Source organism: Mizuhopecten yessoensis, unplaced genomic scaffold (assembly GCF_002113885.1).
Source record: "Mizuhopecten yessoensis strain PY_sf001 unplaced genomic scaffold, ASM211388v2 scaffold1379, whole genome shotgun sequence".
Taxonomy (NCBI): domain Eukaryota; kingdom Metazoa; phylum Mollusca; class Bivalvia; order Pectinida; family Pectinidae; genus Mizuhopecten; species Mizuhopecten yessoensis.
This window is the reverse complement of record NW_018404017.1, coordinates 1,314,620-1,320,619: the sequence shown is the minus strand read 5'-3', so window position 1 is coordinate 1,320,619 and position 6,000 is coordinate 1,314,620.

Below are 6,000 nucleotides of genomic sequence, written 5' to 3'. Positions count from 1 at the left end.
CCGAGGCCTAGACGGTGGTGTTCCGGCATCAATAGAGACCTCATCAAGGCCATGACAATGGTGTACCGGCGCCACAGGTATCAAAACAACGTACGTTCCGGCATCAATATAGACATTTTGAAGGCCAAGACAATGGTGTACCGGTGGTACATGTATCAAAACAACGTATAGGGCCCACTTGTATAAAACATCTCAACTCATGAGATTTCCTCAAGTCTAAGATTTCCCATAGACAATACATTGCTTGAGATTTTCCTTAACTTTGAGATGTTTTTTACAAGTGGGCCCAGAGGACTAGACGGTGGTGTTCCGGCAACAATAGAGACCTCTTAAAGGCCATCCATGACAATGGTGTACCGACGGTACAGGAACCAACAACGTACAGAGGCCTAGACGATGGTGCTCCGGCATCAATAGAGACCTCTTGAAGGCCATGACAATGGTGTACCGATGTGAAAAGAAACTATTAAAATCTTCCGCGGTGATTTATGTCGCATATAATATATAGTAACGTAATTTCGTAGAAGGCGGGGGCCGCGGTGGCCAAGTGGTTAAGGTGCCTGACATTCTGCTACCACTAGCCCTCAACCGCTGGATCGCGGGTTCGAGGCCCACGTGGGATAATCGCCAGGTACTGGCTGTTGGTCCGTTGTTTTTCTCCGGGAACTCCGGCTTTCCTCCATCACAAAAACCTGGTACGTCCTTAAATGACCAAACTTGTTAATAGAAAGTAAAACAAAAAACAAAAAGCATGGACGATGATATACAAAAATGTACTGATATTTATAGACAGCGTACCGAAGTTCTACTAAAACAGTTAACGATTTTGTTTAGTAACCACTTGTCAACGATGTCAAGCTGCTGTAGTTTGCATTCTTTATAATATGCCGGTTAAATTTCTTAGATTTGGAAAATGTCACGGAAGCTTTTAAAGGTTTATTATTGTATTGGCTGTATAATCTTAATCTTCTAAGACATGTTTTCTCAGAAATTATTCTACACTTCCCTAACTACGCTGAATCATGCTTGTAATCCCTTAATATGTGAAGCAAATACCAGATCCACTGAAACGTGAACAAAGGACAGGAACTTACAAAACAACATGTCATTGAGAACGATGCATTCACGGCAAGGAAAGCTGCTTGTGCTGTTGGTGAAAAAACCTAGACTACGCAAATCCTTATTATTGTTAATGTATAGTAGGTATCCTATGGTCATGCAAAACGTATGTTTTATTATCCCCATGGTATGTCATTCAAAATCTACAGAATTGAAGACTAAAACTAAACTCGTGTACTTGATATCCCGAAACAATGAGAGGTTTACAACTTATTCAACCGGCGAGAGATAATCAGCATTTGATAATAGAATTTACACTAACGGCTTAGATATCATTTGAGAGCATTAACGAAAGTATGAGGGAAGACTGAACAACAAACGAGAAGACAATAAGCGAGAGGAAATATAAACAGCACAATGTAGGCCGTATTTTTTTTAGAGCAACCTTCATTGTCTGGGCTGGATGTCTGTAGATCTTCACTTTTGTATGTCTTCACATAACAAGGGATTCACATTATAAGGGATTTCGCCTGATTTGTAACATGAAAAGGGGATAAAAATACGGACAAAATGGCGAAACGTGTTGAAGTAAGAGATTACAGGTGACAATTAGAGAAAGCATTTTGGGAAAACACGCCTGTATACCCTCAACCTCACTTTTTGGCACAGAACCCGACAACATACGGGCATGCTTTTTATTGAATCATTTAACTCTGCAAAACACCAATCAATGGGACAAAACTGGGTTACAGGATCAGTAGCATGAAGCGGACGACCGTAAAGTTTCGGTTGACAACAACAAAAGGTGCTTCTCTTCCAACATTATAACACCTATTTCCACTCTAATCCCTTTCGTTTATGAAAGGAAAAGATAATCGGGATTCGTCATCATAGGGAAATTGTCTCAATGCTGCTGCATAAATCTGTTGTGGGCATGTATATGCAGACACTGTATGCGACTGGTGCGACGTTGCAGTGTCAACGGATGACCAACATAGGGACGTCGTCTCATGAGCGCCGGTGTCACGAAGGCATGTTCGGATAACGTGGACCTTTGTTAATCACCGAAGTGTTTCTAGCCATTTCGGTTCCGATGCGAAAGCTATTTCGTATTTTTTTTAAACTCATTGTTCGACCCCCGTCGATTTAGTTAAAGAAAAGGTCTGCTGTATCCCGCCGCGTGTTATCGCAAGAGCCAGTTGTGCGGGTAGCTGCAGAACGTTTTCTTGTTTGTCTTCCTGATTTCTGCGTCGGTAACATTGACAGTATCAAATTCGATATGTTAACCGCCATTGCAATATTTCGGAACTGTATCTGTTATTTTTTCTGACTTCCCTTCTTTAAAGACTTCGGACTTTATATTACCTTAGCTGTTGCGAGGTCGCTTAACTCCAAACAAACTAAAATGCAAACGAACAAATTTTGGGCAACCGCCTCCTGGTTTTATCACCATCTCCTCCAGTGAGTCAATCGCATAACAGGCTAACTTTATATGGAAACCGGCTTATCAAATTGTCCTGCGACATGGTATTGCGCCTGTCATTGCAAAGCAAACTATCCCATCTTCGGACAACAGCTGTATCGCGGTTGCCAAAATCTTTCAGGGCCTTTAATGGTTTTGCAGGATTGATAGCGCAGTACGCATGCTTGTCAATTAAGTTTGTTCTTTCTGTTTACATACATTTTATATGCCCGAAATCCAGTGTTTATTGATTGTATTGTTAATATATTTATTGATAGCATGGTACCTGTCCAGGGGCTCATATATGGAATCGTGTTGATAACATGTCTGATGATGACATTTTTTTTTATTTTTTTTTATTTATTTGTTATTTTTAATTAATTATTTTATAGTGGTTTGATCATTTTGCTAAAAATAATGATTTACTATTTATGACGTCCAGCGTAATTGGGATACAAATAATTTCTCCTGAATTAGAAATAACTCTAAACAAATAATGATGCTTTCAATACGCTTAATTGCTTTCAACACAAAGCGTATTGAAAACATCTACAATATTTGCGTATTCTCAATTAATTATTTTTTAAAGTTAAAGAGTATAGTTGAGAGCGGTGTTTTTTTATTAACGTTAGAAAATAATAACATTTTAGCGCATATTTAAACATCGATGATGTTTGCCAATTCGCAATTGAATATCACATACCAAAGTTCAAAGTGATATATGTTATTGTGTTATCAATAAAACATGGTATAATTACATTTGGTGTGAGCAACCCTGCTACGATGGGGGCCAGCATCCCTGTAATGGTGGCTGTCGTGTTAGTCAACCAAAACAATACACCAGCATCCCCCGTATGGTGGCTGTCGTGTGAGTCAACCAAAACAATACACCGGCATCCCCGGTATGGTGGCTGGTGTGTTAGTCAACCAGAACAATACACCAGCATCCCCGGCATGATGGCTGCCGTGTTAGTCAACCAAAACAAAATACCAGCATCCCCGGTATGGTGGATGTCGTGTTAGTCAACCAAAAAAATACACCAGCATCCCCGGTATGGGGGCTGTCGTGTTAGCCAACCAAAACAATACACCAGCATCCCCGGTATGGTGGCTGTCGTGTAAGTCAACCAAAACAATACATCAAACATCCCCGGTATGGTGGCTGTCGTGTTAGTCAACCAAAACAATACACCAGCATCCCCGGTATGATGGATGTCGTGTTAGTCAACCAAAACAATACACCAGCATCCCCGGTATGATGGCTGTCGTGTTAGTCAACCAAAACAATATACCAGCATCCCCGGTATGGTGGCTGGCTGTCGTGTTAGTCACCCAAAACAATACACCAGCATCCCCGGTATGGTGGCTGTCGTGTTTGTCACCCCAAACAATACACCAGCATCCCTGCTATGGTGGCTGTCGTGTTAGTTACCCCAAACAATACACCAAACATCCCCGGTATGGTGACTGCTGTGTTAGACACCCAAAACAATACACCAGCATCCCCGGTATGGTGACTGCTGTGTTAGTCACCCAAAACAATACACCAGCATCCCCGGTATGGTGGCTGTCGTGTTAGTCACCCCAAACAATACACCAAACATCCCCGGTATGGTGGCTGTCGTGTTAGTCAATCAAAACGATACACCAGCATCCCCGGTATGGTGGCTGTCGTGTTAGTCAACTAAAACAATACACCAGCATCCCCGGTATGGTGGCTGTCGTGTTAGTCACCCCAAACAATACACCAGCAACCCCGGTATGGTGGCTGTCGTGTTAGTCAACCAAAACGATACACCAGCATCCCCGGTATGGTGGCTGCCGTGTTAGTCACCCCAAACAATACACCAGCATCCCTGCTATGGTGGCTGTCGTGTAAGTTACCCCAAACAATACACCAAACATCCCCGGTATGGTGACTGCTGTGTTAGTCACCCCAAACAATACACCAGCAACCCCGGTATGGTGGCTGCCGTGTTAGTCACCCCAAACAATACACCAAACATCCCCAGTATGGTGACTGCTGTGTTAGTCACCCCAAACAATACACCAGCAACCCCGGTATGGTGGCTGTCGTGTTAGTCAACCAAAACAATACACCAGCATCCCCGGTATGGTGACTGCCGTGTTAGTCACCCCAAACAATACACCAACAACCCCGGTATGGTGACTGCTGTGTTAGTCACCCAAAACAATACACCAGCATCCCCGGTATGGTGACTGCTGTGTTAGTCACCCTAAACAATACACCAAACATCCCCGGTATGGTGGCTGCCGTGTTAGTCACCCCGAACAATACGCCAGCATATCTGAAAAATATTTCTTCCATCAGCAAGAAAACAAAACGGCGTTATATAAACGTGTATTAGGCACCCTTTTTCTTTCCATATCTAACCTTGAAACCTTTTGTAATCTTCAAAGGACATGTATCACCCTAATATTTACACCTAATAGCTCATTGACACGAATACTTCCTCTTAGTTTGTACCTCTGTTGTATTAACATATAAGAACTGGACGGCATTTGTCAATGTTCATGCCGGTATGAACGCAAATCGGTTACATACATACCCAATGAAGCCCGCTATTTTAGTGTGTCGTCAGTTCATACGAGTTTCATTGTACAGCCAAGCGTCATCAAAATGTTTATTTCAAACGATTGTCTCATGTTATTCAAGGAGGGAAGAGAATCTTCAATATGTCGATAATCCAATTAAGTTCATATCTCTATGAACGCAATTCCTTTTTAGTGCTTATAGAGTAAAAAGTAGTGGAAATGTAAATTTATAATGGTGAAAATCTGTTGGGGTGTCTAAAATCTATTCTTACTCAGCATTGCTATTTTTTGTGTTGAAATTTGATACATAAAAGGTACGATCCGTTTCTTTGTTAATATAATACTATTTTTTTTACTATATACTTTGGTGCAAAATCAACATGGTTGACGGTGTAAGGGGCCCTGCTTATTCCACTAAACAAGACTGCGAGTGATAGGAATGCCACAGCTAGTCCCCTATTATCACAGGAATCAAATCCAGAAGCTACAGTACAACCAGAACAAAACATATTTACAGTAATCAACTACTTCGTTAACCTCATTTTAGCATCTTGTATATATATTGCAAATGTACAGATAATGCAAAGTAGTAAAGTGAATTTAACGACGTGGTGATCAGCTGAAATTTAGTCTCAGCCGTGTGGTTAGTTTGACTGAGATTTGGTGGCTATTGTTTTTATTTTCATGATTGAAATTCGTGCGATGCCGTGTTGTCTGCTTGACTGTGATATTGTTGATGTCATGTAGTGTGTTTGATATTTGGTGAGTATTTTGTTGTCTGTTTTAAATACGATTGGTGTCATGTTGTCTGTTTGAGATTAGGTTGATGTCATGTTGTTTGTTTTACTGAAATGCGTGTGATATGGTGTTGTCTGATTGACTGTGATATGGTGTTGTCTGATTGACTGTGATATGATGTTGTC